The sequence below is a fragment of the Myotis nattereri genome (assembly GCF_964212035.1).
Source record: "Myotis nattereri genome assembly, chromosome: 4".
Lineage (NCBI taxonomy): Eukaryota > Metazoa > Chordata > Mammalia > Chiroptera > Vespertilionidae > Myotis > Myotis nattereri.
The window spans coordinates 109,954,976-109,972,272 of NC_138079.1; positions in this window are offsets into that span (position 1 = coordinate 109,954,976).

The window sequence follows — 17,297 nt, forward strand, 5'->3', positions numbered from 1 at the left end:
GACACGGCCCTCCCTCCCTCCCCCCACCTCACCAGACAGACTCAGAGCCTGCACTCAGACACCGTGCCGTTCGCGGGAACACACGCAGGATGGGGACACGCGCGAGACGGGGACACAGGCTCTAGACGGGATGCGTGGAGGCGCGGCGCGGGAGTGTGATTCCGCGACTATTCAGGGAGCTCCTTCGCCCCCTCCCCCCACGCGCTGACTCACACCCGGCGACTGGCTGTCTCACACCCATGGAGCGTGCGCCCCCACCCCACTGTCACTCCACCTCTCCCTGGGCGTGGGGGTGCGCGAACCCCAAAGGAGCGGACTCCGCGCGGGCGGGTTGGCTCTTAGCGGCCGCCCCCTAGCGGCGGACTGCTCCGGGGCGCTGTCTGGGCTCCCAGAGGTCCCTGAGGTCCAGGGCACTATGGGCTTCCTCCCGCAGGGGCCCAGGGCGGAGGAGAGGGGGGAGGAGCGGGGGAGGACTTCGGAGCAGCTCCACTTGGAATGATTCCTGTGACTGCCCCCAGGCAATCCTCAGTGGCCATGACCAGAGCGAACGTGAGTGGCCCACCCTCTTCAGAGGTCACCAGAACAGGCCTACAGGACCAAGGCCCAGAAAGCAGCTAAGGTGTCAGTCCATGACAAGGCCAAGCCATCAGGCTCTGTGGACCGTAGCCTGTCAGGGTATATTTTGCCCCTAAACCAGGCCCATCCATGGAAGCCTTAGGTCAGTCCCTCTATTGCAGATAATAATTGCTACCAGGTTTGTTTCCAGCACTCGGCATGTGTTAACTCACTTAATATTCACCACAGCCCATTAGGCTGTTACCATTGTCCCCACATCACTGTGCTTCCTTCATCCCCACAGTGGCTAACATTTGTGGAGTCTTGCTTTGTGCCAGCGATGTGCACACCACATGACATGCATTGCCTCCCTTCTCTCCAAAGGGAGAGGGTGCCATCCTCACGTACAGACAGTGAGATCAAGGCTTAATGAACACATCCTCAGTAACTGACAGCGGGGATTAAGCCCAGGCAGCCTGACTCCAAGATTCAAGTTCTATGTTACAGTGCTTTGCAGTTCCCTAACTTCCTTTGACCATTCCTCATGTCATTCCATCCTAGAGCTGAACTAATTTGTCTAGATCAGTGGTTGGCAAACTCATTAGTCAACAGAGCCAAATATCAACAGTACAACGATTGAAATTTCTTTTCAGAGCCAAATTTTTTAAACGGAAACTATATAGGTAGGTTCATTGTTATTCACTTAATGAGGGTACTCCTAAGGCTTAGGAAGAGCCACACTCAAGGGGCCAAAGAGCCGCATGTGGCTCGCGAGCCACAGTTTGCCAACCACGGGTCTAGATCATTCTAAACTCTTGACACCTGGGAGGAATCGAGTATAGATTGAAAGGTTCAACAGGACTCAGACCCATCTTTCTGTAAACTGTTCCTAACGATGCCACCTATGGCTGCTTTATCTCTTTCTTGTCACCCCATCACACTGCTGACACCTCAAGCTTGCAGCTGACTCATGTCTCTAAGTGTTTCTTACAAGTGCTGCTGATTAAGGCACATCGGCTGCACACTGCGCTTGTACAGTGGGCTTTTGTGGACCGAACATGTAGGTCCTTACACATTTGACCTGATTGCATTGTATCTGGTCTCATCAGCTCACTGCTTCCATTAAAAAAAAAAAAGTCTGCTTGAATCTTGAATCATGATATAGCTTTCATTTATTCAAAAAGAGGGAGTAGGAAGATTGAATCCAGACAGCTTCACCATTGATTCCAGGTGTACCTGGAGCAAGTTGGTTGGCCTCTCTGAGCCTCAGTTTCTCACCTGTAAAATGGGGAGTCAAGATTAACTTCAAACACCTCCTTGGGTTCTGATGTGTAATTCTATGGTTCTGTTATTCAAGCCAACCCTTGTATTGGCATCATGTCATATCTGTGTTTGATTACAATTTAATTCCTCACTAACGTTGTTAATAAAAATGTCAACACAGATATGTTGAAAGGGGTTCTAATATGCACTTCCATATTGTGAACCTCCATTCTTAAAGTGACACGGTTAAATGTAGGTTAACCCACTCTGACAAGCGTTTTATCCTTAGTGGGGAAAACACGGGTGCAGTTCCTTCTCATAACTGTGCTTGGCTCCACTTTAAGCTTAGTTTTACCTTTGAATGCACACGTTCTGAAGATCTTGGGTATTCGGATGCACCAGAGCCAGGCAGCTTTGCCTCTTCAAAGTCCACCCAGAGGACCAACCATGACTTAGGTAGTGTTTCAGGGAGTGAGACAGGGGACATGCCTGCTCAGCACTTCTCCCCCTTTCATAGCAGCACCATGAGTTTCCTTTGGAGGGATTGAGGAGGATTATGTTGGGTTATGGTTTGTCAAAGACACTCCTGTTCCTGTTCCTGTCACCTGGAAGAAGGTGAAGGGAGTCAGGGCTGGTGGCTGCACAGTGTTGGGGACCCAGGCTCCACCACGTGTCTCCTCCATCCGACATGGCTGGCTGGTCCAGGGCGCCTTACTCACCTCCACATTCCTTATCCATCATGACCACATTCCGGACAAAGGCAAGGATGAAAAGACAAAGAAGGACATGACAGATCCCTCTGGGGGCATTTCCTGGACGTTGCATCCATTACTGCCACTTACATTCAGTTGGTGAGAGCACTGTCCCAAGGCTTTGTAGCCTCAAGAGGTCCTTTGGAATGTAGTCTTCACTCTGCGTGGCTCGGTGCCTGGCTAGCATTTGGGTGTCTGGTCTTCCGGAAAGAACTGAAGAAAAGTTACGGAGAGCAACCAGTAGCCCTCATGTCCTTGGAGAAAAGGTTTTCTCTCATGCTTTTCCTGTGTGGTTTGTGTGGGTTGATCCTAGTTCAAGGGCAGGCATATGACCAAGCCCGAACAACTATAATTTTCTAATCGTACTTTATTGAAAGCAACTCAGATCTCCAGTGGGCACCAACCACAGGACTTTTGTTGGAAGAGAGAAACTCCTTTTCTTCTGAGATGATGAGCTAGGAGAATACGAGCCTGGAGCATACAGGGCCACCTCCGCCATCAGGAGGGGAAACGGGACTGAACGGTGGCAGCTCAGACAGCACCCTATGAACTCTGAGTCTAGCCACATCAGCAGAATGGTCCCTGGACTTTTTTGCTTCAACTGATTAGTTATCTTTCTGTTACTTGCAATTGAAAGAGTCCTGACCAATACCAACACAGAAGCCACATCAGCAACAAGGCACGGGGACCACTTTCATGGGAGATGCTGTAGGTGGGGGGGCGGGGGGGTGGCGCCTTGTTTTGAAGGGTGCGTTTGGACTAGGACTGGAACCCTTCAAAATGTGAAGCAGTCCTAGGCTCTGGCTGCTTTCTGCATCTTCTCTGCTGCTCTTTGTTCCTTATTCATTTTCTTCTCACTCATAACTGCCTCCCCACCCCTGCCCCCCTGTATTTAGGACTCAGTAAGGGTTACTGAGCTGCAAGCAACAGAAACGGACTCTGGCTAATGTAAGCAAAAGGAAGAGTTGAGAATAGCTCACGCCGAAAAAGCACGTGGGGAGAGGAGAGCTCACAGGTCGGGGAGCTGGGGAGCTGGGTGTCACAGAGGCAGCACAGACAGCTCTCCTCCTCCCTCGCTGAGACGGCTGGGCCTCCTTCGCATCAGCGTTATCACTCACGCATCTCCCCCTCACGCTGATCCCTGCATATCAGAGCTCGAATTTGAAAATTATAAAACAAGGACATTTTTTTTTCCCCTAAAGTCTTTGGACCAATCAAGCCTTATTATTCAGTTTCAGTCCAATATAAGTTTCACATTTTCCTCTCTCGAGCTGAGTTTTGTAAAATGTGAGAAAATGTTCCAAAGAGGGTGGTTCTTCTGAAGCGAAGGACTGCGAATTGGAGCCATGCGGCCTGCAGGTTGTGTGAGGTGCCAAGTTCCCATCGAGCCAGGAGGATGCGAATGCATATTCTACATTTAGGAGGGAGGCTGGGAGTGAGGGTGAGATTTTATATACGAGCACACTCCGTACCCTGGATAGAATCGCAGGGCAAAGGTTCAAGAAACCAGATACTGCTGCAGAAGGGAACCAGATCTACAAGATTAGAAGCCATGGTTGATTTTAAGTACTTTGTAAGATTCCAGATCTTTTGTCCTCTCCATGTTGGCTTACTTCTGCTATTCGTGAACATACTCATAATAATTATAGGCACCATTTATTGCGCACTTTCTCAGCTGCAGGTACTAGGTTAAGGGTTTAGATACATTACCCAGTTAAATCCTCTCCACATGCCAGTAGGATGGGGATTATCCTGATCTGTACTTGAGAAATTAGGAAGCAGTCTGAAGCGGGGTGGGTTTTCCATGTTCTCATATGCGCTGCAGGCTGGAGATTGAGGCGGCTGACGACCAGCTCTTGCCGTGGTCTACCCTGGGGCTAGCCCTGTGGAGCCCACCTCCCTCCTGCATCATTTAACCCACGCTGTCTTCTGCTCGCCCTGCCTTACGCCCTGTCTTCCTAATGAGACGGAAACTCCTTAGAGGCAGGACTAAACAGCTACTTCCGAAGCAGCCTGGTACTTGGGGTTTGGGCTGCATATTCAGTTGGGACCCTCTTGGTTTGTCTTCTCTCCTTCCTGACGCACCACTAAATGCTACCTCGTGAGTACTTCCCAGGAAGGACTAATATTCCATTTCAAAATGGATCCAATGCTTGTAATGTCAGGGAAGATACTGAGCCTGTTCCCATGTTCAATAATATGGCAGAGCCCTAGCCAGTTTGGCTCAGTGGATAGAGCGTCAGTTTGCGGACTCAATTCTGGTCAAGGGCATGTACCTCGGATGCAGGTTCCCGGCCTTGGTCCGGGGCATGCGGGAGGCAACCAATCGATGTGTCTCTCTCTGTTTCTCCCCCTCCCTTCCACTCTCTCTTAAAAATCAATGGAAAAATATCCTCAGGTGAGGACTAATATATATATAGCAGAGCTGGCCTGGGACACTCCTCCTCCTCTTCTTGTCTTTAACCAAATGGAAGCAGATAAGACTGTCACAGATGGTGCTGCCACCCCAATTTATCAATTTCCTGAGACACAGAACTTAGCGGCATAGGATGGGATGAGTGGGAGAGGGCCTGGCTGCAGAGAACAATATAGAGACACATTTGTTTGCTTCCATGGAGTTTTTGTTTACCTTCAATAGTTCTATTATACAGATAATATATTCTTTATGTAAAAACAAATGAAAATACTGAGAAGCAAAAATAAAATATAGACCCCCAAATCATAACACTCAGAAATAACTGTTATTGGTATTTTATTTATATCCTTCCAATTATAAATGTGTTTATTTATGGGTCAGCTCATACCTGTTTTGTAAAGCATGAGGGTTTTTTACTTAACTGTATTGTGGATCTATTTTCTAACATTATAAACAGACTGATGTAGATCTGGTACTTTCAGAAGAGGAAAACGACTTTCTCTGGAAATGCTAAATATAAGGATCATTTAAGCCGGAGCTGTCACGAGTGGAGGGGACCTGCATGCATGGGAATTCATGCAACACAGGGTAAGCAGAGGAAGAGTGGAAGACTGAGTCCTGGGAATAACGTTTGAGTCCCTGGGCCCAGCTTTGCCTGAAGCTACCTCTTCAAGAGCACAGTGGTTAGAAGTACATTTTTTGGCAGCAGATGCCTCCAATTCTGGCTCTGCTCCTGAGATTAAACAAGATAACAAATACAATGCACGTCATCAGAGCCTGGCTAACAGTACGCCTTCAATAAGCATTAGCCATTGTTATGCTGCAAACTTTTAAATGACATCCATCGATAAATTATCTTTTGGATTTAAGCCGTTTTGATTGATACAGATACATACTTTTCAACTAGATTTGTATCTTTCATCCTACTAGAAAATTTTATTGGCAATAAAATAGAATCAACCTCTGTTCTCCATAATCACCTAGGGCCGCTCTGGCGTGGTTTCCAGCGTATCTCCCTGATATTTTAAATGATTCTAGGGAGTAACCAAGTGGCCCTTCTGGGCGTAGCTCATGACAAGTGTCCAACATTTGCTTATTGGATAAATACATAGGGAAGACCCTCAAATGCCCCATTTACCCAGAGGACAACAGTTGTAGTCGTGAGGATATAGTGCAACTTATCTTAAAGGGGCGAATCTCTGTTATTGAGCACTGCCTTCCTGTCCTCTCTTCCCTCTTCACTCGGTCTAAACTCCATGGAGAAACTTGATACTCATTTTTTGTTGTTTATTTCATCAACTCCCTTAACACTCTCTCACAGTGCTGTATTTCTTGCTTAAACTCAATTTTCTGCCCAGCCAGTGCCCAATGCCGACACCCACGCTGCTGAACACAGCAAATGCACAAGCGTGATGACCAGAATCACTCAAAACTCATCATTTCTAATCTCAAGTGGACCCTTAACACTTCCTTGCAATCATCGTCCTCGCCCCTTCATGGTCCCATTCTCTTGGGAAGTATTTAGTTCCTTCTCTCCTCTTCTCAGACTCTAACATCTCCTCTCCTATTCTCATCAGCTGATGACCCTGCTTCCGACTTCACTGGTAAATAGAAGCATATGGAAGAGAACTTTTACCACCACCTCCACCCACCTGCCTATAGCTATGTTCACATGCTTGATTTTCTCTCCTGTTAATGACTTGATTTTAGGCAAGGCCAACCCCTCCACTTGTGTACTAGATCCAGTCCTCTCTTGTCTTCTCAAGGACGTGACTCCAGCAGTCCTTCCCTTTTCCTGCTGCATCCAGCCTCACCGCTCCTCTGGGTCCTTCCCATCAGCACACAAAGTTCAGCTCCTCAAGAGCGTGGATGTCCCACATTTGCTCACCGGATAAATACACAGTTCAGCAGCATGGGGGTAGGCATTGGATCTCTACTCACCAGGGACTTCAAATTCTCCTCTCCACTCAGCTTGGAGCCCATTCCAATCACACTTATGCTCCCACCTCTCCTCTAAAACCATTCTTCGCAAGGTCACCAATTAGTCCATAGTGCTAAACTCAAGTCAATTCATGGTCCTCATGGAACTTGACCTATAAGCAGCATTTGACACAATTGACACTCTTCTTAAAAAGTTTTGTTCTCTGGGGTTTCAAGACGCCACGTTCTTCTATTGTTCTCACCCCTCTGCTTCTTCTAAACCTCCTTTGATGGCTTCTTTTTGCCTCCATGACCTTTATCTTGGAGTATCATGGGGATTCGTCCTTGGACATCATCTCTTATTTATCTACCATAGTGACATCATAAGTCCCATGGCTTTATATACCACTTACATACGACTACATCTCACATTTGTATCTCTCTTTCCCTGAACTGTCTACTCAGCATCTCCACCTGATGTCTCATAGGCATCTCAAACTAAACATGTCCACAACTGAACTTGCTACTTCCTTAAGACCTGCTTTTATCATGGTCTTAGTCATCTAAGTACATAGGAACTTAATCTTTTATTTGCTCAGGCCAAGAACAATCCAGAGTTGGCCTTGCCTCCTCCCTTCCCTTCCCTTCCCTTCCCTTCCCTTCCCTTCCCTTCCCTTCCCTCCCTCTCTTCCTCCATGTCTGATCTGTGAGCAAGTCCTGTTGATTCTCACCTCAAAATATATACAGAATTTGACTGCCTCTCACCACCTCCATTGCTATCATCCTAGTCCAAGCCACCCTCCTTTCTCACCTAATTCTTCCAATAGCCACTCCCAGTCTTTCCCCCCCTCTCATTTCTCTTCCCTCTCTTCCATGCTCCTCTTTGGATTGCAAGGTGCTGGGAACCTGAAAATGACATTCCCAGCACCCCTGGCTAGCCATTTTGGTTTTGCCAGCTGCTTTTTAATTAGTTTTGCCCAATGGGAGGCCCTGGCAGGACACTGGCAAACAATGGAAGGGAGAGACCATGTTCTGCCCCTAGAAGTAGCTCACATGACATTAGCAGCACCTGCAGTGTTAGCTAAGTGTAGGTTTCAAATTACTTGTTCGTGTAGCAAGGAGCTGAAGTGGGCATTTCTGTAGCCTCAGTAGCACAACACGCACAGGGTCAGACAGGATCCTGCAGTGTTAGTGGGAGTGTGACCTTGGGCTTCCTGCAAGGTGGATGTGGCTGTGGTTCCTAAGGCAGCAGTAACAGTAGCAGATGCTCCAGCAGTCACAGTGATATAACAGTCATGGGCTCTGGTATCGTCGTCTCCCCTTTGGTGTCTGCAGCCTCAGGGGTAGTTCCTACAGTACTACTTGCTAAGTAACTGCATCCTTCCTTTTTGGCTCCTCCCACCCTTCCATCACGTTTGGAACTAATCCCCTGTATTAAGTTATTTCTGTTTGAAATACCTAGAGTGGTTCTGATTTCCTGAGTAGACACTGATTGATACAGTCCCAAAAGGGCTTCTTAAAGCAGTGGTTCTCAACCTCCTGGCCCTTTAAATACAGTTCCTCATGTTGTGACCCAACCATAAAATTATTTTCGTTGCTACTTCATAACTGTAATGTTGCCACTGTTATGAATCGTAATGTAAATATCTGATAGGCAGGATGGTCTTAGGCGATCCCTGTGAAAGGGTCGTTCGACAGCCAGAGGGGTCTCGACCCACAGGTTGAGAACCACTGTGACCTAGTCAACCCTTAAAGGGGTCCTTCCATTTAAAGCCCTCTGTGGCTTCTAATCTCACTTAGAGAGATGATCCACCCCTGGGGCTAAAGACTTGTCAACTTCATAAAAATTCTTTTGAGACAGTAAACCCAAAATAAAACTGCCAACTGCCCAAATCTTTGCCCTCCACCCTGTCCCCAAACTATTCTAAGCAACTAGTAGTCGAACTGGCCTCATTCAAATATGAAAAAGAATGAGAAGGCTCTGGAATGGGACCCATGAGCACATCCTTACTATACAGGGGTGGGCAAAAGTTGGTTTACAGTTGCTCATGTGGAAAGTAATATAATAATTAATACATAATAATAGAATAAATGGTGTTTTGTGTACACACATTTGTAAGCCTACTTTTGCCCCACCCTTTATAAGAGGGTGATTTTATGCTTGTTCCCCTTGGTTCACACCAATACGCCTTCCCTTCCCACGGCTGTTTGGGGCCTCCCTGTCGGGAGTGCGTCTTGGTCCATTTGTCTGTAGAATCAGTCTCTAAAGCAGTGGTTCTCAACCTCCTGGCCCTTTAAATACAGTTCCTCATGTTGTGACCCAACCATAAAATTATTTTTGTTGCTACTTCATAACTGTAATGTTGCTACTGTTATGAATCGTAATGTAAATATCTTATATGCAGGATGGTCTTAGGCGACCCCTGTGAAAGGGTCGTTCGACCACCAAAGGGGTCGCGACCCACAGGTTGAGAACGGCTGGAGAGTGTGAAGCACAATTTCCTTGTGTGCTTGGGAAGAAATGCCTAGGAGTCCAGCTGCTCAGCCTTGTACCTCTTCCCTCCTTGAACCTCATCCCAGCACCTGACACTCCAAGTACTGAGCCATTTTAAGATTCTTGGGGGCAGGCGGCATTTCCTATTTCAGGCGTTTCGGCCACTGCTGGGCCAGGTCCTGCTTCCACTTCTTGTTGTAATCTCCCGTTCGCTGCTGTGTCCTCTCACTTTATCTGTCCTTATAGATTAATGCCATTACTCCTTCCTTCAGACACAGTGGTGTCATAGGAAGCAGTCTCTGTGACAGAGGGGCTCTGAAAGAACCTCAAGCTTTCCTGACACAGTGCTAGGTGGCTGCCCCTCCAGGTCCACATCTTTAGCCCTGACAGTTCTCCCAGGCGGACCCTGTGGGCTGCAGCAGTGGGCAGGTAGTTGGGCCCTAGCTGGTTTGGCTCGGTGGATAGAGCGTCAGCCCAAGGACTGAAAGGTCCGGGGTTCGATTCCGGTCAAGGGCAACCAATCAATGTGTCTCTCTCACATTGATGGTTCTCTCTGTGGGTCTCTCCTCCTCCCTTCCACTCTCTCTAAAATATCAATGGAGAATTATTCTCAGGTGAGGATTAGCAGCAACAACAAAAAGGTCAGCTGGTGGGTAGGTGGGAATTTGTACCATCCAAGTCGTCATGAGTCATTCCTTTTATAAAAGTGTGGCATAGTGCAGCCAAAGACAAGGTGCCCTTTGACCAACCTCCCACAATTATGGTCTGATCCCCCAAAGCGACTAACATTACCACAGTCAGGGGAGCATGCTTCCAGTCCTGTTTCTATACCTTTGTGCATAGAAATGTAGAAAAAACCAGCACACTTTATTGCTCTCGGTAGCATGGCACATAAATAGTTACGTTCTAGCACTCGTTTTTTTCATTCAGCATGTTAAGGCCTATAGATTTTTTTCTCTTTTTTCTTTTTCATTACAATTGTAATTAAATATTATATCAGTTTCAGGTGTACATTATAGAGGCTAGACATTTATATAACTTATGAAATGATCCCACCGGTAACTCTAGTACCCATTTGGCACTATACATAGTCATTACAATATTATTGACTATATTCCTATGCTGTACTCTACATCCCATGAATATTTTGTAACCACCAATGTGCACCTCTCAGCTCCTTAGCCTTTTTCATTCAGCAGCCAGGCTCCCTCCCTTCTGGCAACCATCATTCTGTTCTCTTTTGGGGTCTGTATCTGTTTTGTTTGTTTTGTTCTTTAGATTCAACATGTAAGTGAAATCAGATGGTATTTGTCTTTCTTTGTCTGATTTATTTTACTTCATAATACCTTCTAGGTCTATCGATGTTGTCACAAATGGCAAGATTTCACTCTGTTTATGGTGAGTAATATTCCATGGTGCATATGTGCCATATCTTCTTTATCCAATCATCTACTGATGGGCACTTAGGTTGCTCTACATCTTGTAATGCCTGTATATTTAACTCAGTCTGCAGAGTATTTCATCACATATGTATAACATCTCCATTTGTTTCCAATTCATATATGTTTTATGTATCATGGTTGAATTAGCCATTTCCCTGTTAATAGGCATTTAGCTTCGCATCGTTAGGATTAAACTTGGCTGCATCTCACCAAGAGACGCGAAGCTACAGCAGTTTGAATAGGATATCAATCTGCTTCCCATTTAAGAGAAGTCCAGGACAGGCAGCCTGGGTCTGCATGAAGCCTCCAGGAAGCTTTCAGGCACCCAGGCTTCCAGCCCTCAGGGAACTTGGATGTGTTCCCCCTTCTGTTGAAGGTGTGCTGCAGTTCCCACAATCACATCCTCTGTCTGGGAGACTGCTTGAAGACTCTCTTAAGATGATTTCCCAGAAGTCCCACTAAGCTCTGCTCAGCTTTCACTGGCTAGCATATACTCACACAGCCACACCTGGCCACAAGGGAAGCTGGGACACGCACTCACACAGCCACACCTGGCTGCAGGGGGACAGTGATGTTGATAGGTTCTGTTGGTGAAGGAGAAAGTGGACATTGGCAGGCAGTGAGCAGTCTCTGCCTCAAGTTGTCCCCAGTCTGTTGTTCTTACAACAATACTTTGATGAACATCTAACACAGGGATCACAGTCAAATGTCCACAACCAGCTTGAATGGGCTGTGGGCTCAGGGCTGAAGGGGCAGGGGCACCCCAGAGCTCACTCTGTGCCAGTCCTTAACTCATTAACTCTCTATTGCTGGGTCACGGGACAGTATGGGGTTAAAAGGGAAAAGGTTAAAGTGACTGGCAGATGGGGTCCAGGATCATTTGCAGGATCGCGGTTGGGGTTATCTGCCAACCAGAAGAAGAGCATGTCTGACTGAGTGGTGGAAAGAGCCCTGCTGATACTTGTCTTGCTGGGTGTGGGTCCTGGGGTTTCTCTGGATGATTCACAGGCCACAGGTGTGGTGTTTCACATTTTAATAGACCTTCCCCAGTTTCCCTCCAACATGGCTGTGTTAACCCAGGCTTCCCAGCAATTGTCCCAATCTTGTAACCCTACATATTAAGGAGTTATATTTAAAAAATAATTTGCCCATCACATGGCAGGAAAAAATGTTACCTGATTGTTTGTATTTGCTTTGCCCTGATCATCACCGAGAGTAAGAATCTTTTCCTGTTTCTTGGCCATTTAGGGGGCCTTCTCTGTAAATCAACTGTTCAAACTGGACTTTGCCAGTTTTCCAGGAATTTACTTTGTTATATAGTCTGAGGCAGCATTCTAATGTTTTTCCATTGAATAAGAAATTGTCCTCTCCTTTCTCACAGGTTAAAACACTACTTTTCTCATCTTTGTACTCTCTTTGGTTCCATAGATCTATTTGTTAATATTTGCAAACAATATTGTCATAACATGCATTAATTTGGGAATAAATTTATAAAACTTTTCCAAAATATTCAAGTAAGTTTCAGAAAGAATCAACAAAATGCCTTTAAAAATAACAATGAGAATGATGTACTTTTGTGAGATCTTGAAATAAACAATAAGAAAGTTATAGAACTTGAAACAGTGTAGTATCAGCTCAAGACAAAACAGACCCATTAATCAATAGGGCACACGAGAAAGCTCACACACTCTTGTTCAGTGCGTGATGGAGCTGGCATTTGGGTGTTAGAGTTGAGGCAGTTGGTTTGCCAACATGAATTCCAGATGAATGAAAGCATTTAATGTTAGAAATTAGGTATAAGATAATTTAAAGGACATTTTGAGATGAAAAAGAACTTTTAAACATAAAAGCAGTGGAAGATGCATAAAGGATAAACCTGGTACATTTTGGCTACATAAACAGCTTACACTTGTAAATCAAAAACATCTCAAAAAATTAAAAGCAAATGACAGGAATAAAAATATTGGCAATGAATGTATATGACACACAGCATTTAATACCCTTGATATAAAAAGGGTCTTTAAAAATCAATAAGAAAAAATGAACTCTAAATGGAAAAGTGGTGAAAGCATGTGCAGAGCTGTTTCAGAAAAGAGGAAGTACAAATGACTACGATAAAAATGGGAAAATTGATCACTAAAGAAGTGCAAAGTAGAATACGGTTCAATAATGTCAATTGGAAATAATATTCTAAAAGACAATTCGGCAAAAGACAATAGAGTGTATTACAGGCTTTAGAAAGTACTGGTACCTTTTCACTCTGGATAAAAACTTACCTGAGGAGACAGATTTTGGGTGTGCACCAAGGTGTGTGCATGTGGTGACTGGTGTGTTACAGCATTTTTTTAAAATATGAAATCGGAAGCAATCTTAAAACTGTACCAAATGGGTTTTGTTTGACTAGATTATAGCCTCTTGCTCTCTTAATTCCAACCCCCACCCCAAATCAGAGCGTGCTAAGAGGGTCACAGGTTAGAGAAGGAACAATTCGGCACACACATGTGTCCGAACTCGGCCCTTAATGATCTCGCCAGGGGTTCCAGCCCCGGCTGTGCGTTGGAATCACCTGGGTGCTTTTACAGAACTGTTGCTATCCGAGCCTCACCAGTGGGTCCTGGGTGAGCTCTAGGCCCGGGATTATTTTTATAAAGCTCCCTGGTGGTTGTCGTGTGCAGCCAGGGTCAAGAACCGTTGCTCACCAGCACTGCGTTTAAGCTGATCACTTACGTAGGCTATTGACCCAAGCTAGAACGAACAGCCTCCCGCAACCCACTGGACGCCAAACCATTGCTGACGCCCGCTGATCGCAAGTGGCTTGGCGGCGGCCAACCTCATACCCCAAGTGACTGGCCTCCTGGCTGGTGGAGCTGCAACCCAGCCAGCCGAGTGTCTGTTAGACTGAATAGGAGGGAGGTCACAGCTGACCTTGACAATCACACTTACTGGTGAGGGATTCTTGACTGTTCTGTGACAAACTGCCAGGACAAAGCTTCGCACCAGCTCTGGTTTCCATTTTTAGCCTCTTTATTACTCCATCTGTGGATGGAGATGCGGCAGCAGGCACACAGGCGGGCGAGCTGCTGCGTCCTCGGGGCCTGTAAACCAAGGACGGCCAGACTCCTGCACAGTCTCCCACTCGCAGGGGCGCTCGCCCCCCTGGCGGGTCCCTCCTCCTTCCCGCGTGTTCCTCTCCACCTCAGCCTCTGCTCCCGTCTCCTCCACCCCAGTAGCAGGGTTGCAATTTGCACAGCTTCCTAGCACCTCCTCGCTCCCACAGTGTTGCTTCACCGCAGACCTGGGAAGGGCTTCTTCCCTAACCCCTCCCTCCGCCCTCTCAGCCTCCCACCCACCCAGCCCCTGTCGGATGCAAGGACACAGCTCACTCCCGTCAGTACGCTGTGAAGGAGGCGATGTGTAACACCCACCCCCTTCTGAGTATAAGGTGAAAGAATAAAAGGGGAAGGGAAAAGACGGGACAGTACTCCTCACTTCTCTGCACCCTTTCTACCATGCTCGGATTCCTACGAGAAGAATATTCTAGGGCGGTTTCTACAAAATTTCCTTCATTTACGTGGTACCTGCATAATTTCTGCACACCCAGATACCAACAAGATAATTATTTCTATAAAATGTCTTTCTATGATCTCACCTTTTATTCTTAAATAGGTATTTTTAAATCGATATTTTAAGGTGATCTTGATCTTTACTAAAAGTAAAAAAACCAGTATCATTTCCCAAAATTAAAGATAACCTTCAAAGCACACACAAATAAAGAAGAGGCTGCCATGGCATTCTTCAGTCGGGCTGCCTGCTGGAGCGGGTGTGGGACCTGCTCTCCATGCCTGGAGCTGAGTGGGGCGGGGGTGCACAGGACGCGGAGCAAGGCTGGGAGTGTGGGGCCGCCGGGAGGACGGGGCCATGTGGTAGAAGCACAGCGTCCTCCGTGAGTTGTGCTGTGACACCTGACAGGGCCTTGGTGCCTCCCCCCAACCCCTGCCGGGTGACACTGCGCGAGCCCCGTGCCTGCTGTTACCTCACTGCCCCACACCTGCCTCCTCTCCAAAAGTGAGCCCAGACATGGCTTTGGATCTTTCTCCCTTTGAACCAGGCCAACCTTCTGTTGGCCAGTCACCCCCCTGAGAGGCTTGATTCGGTAGGACTGGGTTCCGACTGGAAGGCTGTAATTCCAAAGCGTCCAGGAGACTTGCCCAGGAGCGCCCCTGAAACAGCCAGCTCCCCCAGCACCCAGAGCCCAGGTCTTACCGCTCCCCGCCACTCAGCCCGGAATCTCACCTGCCACAAACACTGCCGCCAAGCAGAGTCCCGTGTCCTCTTACAGCCACCTGCAGAACTGACAGCCTCTTCTTCATATGGTCCCCCAAACCACGCCACCCCAGCCTTTCACCTGGGCGGGGACGGACAGGAGACACAAAAGTCAGCTGCTTCCGCTCCACCACCAGGACAGCACATGCCCCTCCAGTCTGCCCGCTCTTCCTGAGGGTTCATAGTCCTGTCTCCAGAACTTTGACCCCTGGGAATCCTCGGTCCTAAAGAAGGCTGGCCAGAGGAAAGGGCGTCCGAGCCAGAATGCACTTGAACTTAGCCTGAGAGCTGGCCCAGGGGACACTCGTGCAGTAACTCCATCCTAGTGGGTACCCTCATTCAGGATCAGGCGTCCATAGAGGGCGTTATTCGGGGTTTCTGTAATTAAGGCCAATGTTTGCTCACACACATTTTGATTTTTAGGTTCAAAATCACCTCTGCGGTGGACTCTCCAGAGGACATCAGGGCAGTGGGAAGGCTTGTGGGCCCTGCAGCCCAGCACGCTTACCTGCTGCCCAGTGACTGGCCAGGCCATCTTAGCACTTCAGTTTTCCTATCTCTGTTGGAGGTGGCTACAGCCTAGAGTTGTGAGAATCAAACCAAATAACGTACACGAAGATGGCATGGTGCCTGACAGAAGTGAATGCTCAGTGAATACCAGCCTCCGTCATCACCTCCTCACCATCTCCACCATTAGCGGCAGCATCTTCTGTGACCACCACGTTGGCCATGGAGAGCATCCAGGAGCCAAGCATCGTGGTGGACACTTTTTCTTCTCTGAGGCTCCCCAGCTCTGAGCACCTTCCCTGTGGTCATGCTGTGAGCTTGGTGGCAGGCAGAACCTATCTTCCACTCAGAGGCTGACAGTGTCAGATTTCACTGTCCTGCATTCCCGTGCAGCCAGGGAGACCCATGCTCTGGCTGTGTCCCTTCTCGTGGAGTGAGGAGTCCACAGGACCAAAGATATGTGCCTACCTGTGAGCCCTGCAGAGCATCACATTCCAGGCATCCTGGTCCTGAAACACCTGGCAAACAGCCTCACATCCTTTCCAGGCCCACCCAGCTCTCCCCCAGGCCTGTCTCCTGAGAGTCGACTGTGCCACCAGCGCGCACACCCTGAGGCCCAAGGGGTGGCCAGAAATGGATGGTTCCAGCATGGGGGTGGAGCCTGGATGTTCCCATGCTTGTGTGTGAGGCAGCTTGAAGTGGAGGTGAGCCAGGAGTGGAGAGAGAAGGGGGACAAGCTATAGCCCAGGGCTGGCTGCCCCATAATGACACCATTGTGATTCACTTAGTTATTAATAGCCAGCAAGGAGCAAAGGGAAGAAAGGTGCATGCCCAGTAAAGTTGGGGGGAGTAGCGAAGGTGCTTGCTGTCAGTCACACCTGGGAACAAGTCATTGGCCAGAATGGGTGTGGCCACTGCAAGGAGGTGACATTTGGAATACTTAAGCCCCTCAACAAAGGAGTTCGATCTCTTGATTCCTCCGTTGTTCTGGGGACTCTATTGTTGGGGACACACTCCCCTTGCATGGGCCCCGCACACAAGGCACTAAGGGGCTGCAGCCATCCTGATGCTGACCTGGACCCGGCTCCAGCACGGGGAGAAAACTCTGGACACGGGCTTTGCTTGTAGCTCTACTGAAACCCCAGCTGCACGTCTCCTGTGACTGGACCGAGGGAAATGGGACTTGGAAACACGGGGGTGTAAGTTCATAGAAACAAAGCTTCCTACCATACCTCACCGTCCCATGGGTGCCTCCGGGGATGCTTATTCCAGCAGCACCCCAAGAACCGCACTCCCACTCACAGCGGGGAAGACCGCCCATGCTTTTCTCCGACAACAATACCATCATCTTCAAGTGAAGGACTCCAGAGTCAGAGTCTAAATCTGAACTCAGCCTTCCAGGATTCTCTGAAGCTGTATGTCAGGGTTGGATAATAGCATCTATTTTGTTTAATAGTTTGTAGGTCTGGTTGATAGCTTTCCGATGCATAGTATGTGGGCCTCCATTTGTGTCCTTGCTCCAGATCCTTAAAATGACAGCATGTGCCTGTGCACCTGGCCCAGGTGCTGAGTCAGAACCAAAGGACACAGGAACGCACTCTCTCTCCCCCCACCTCCTCCCCTTT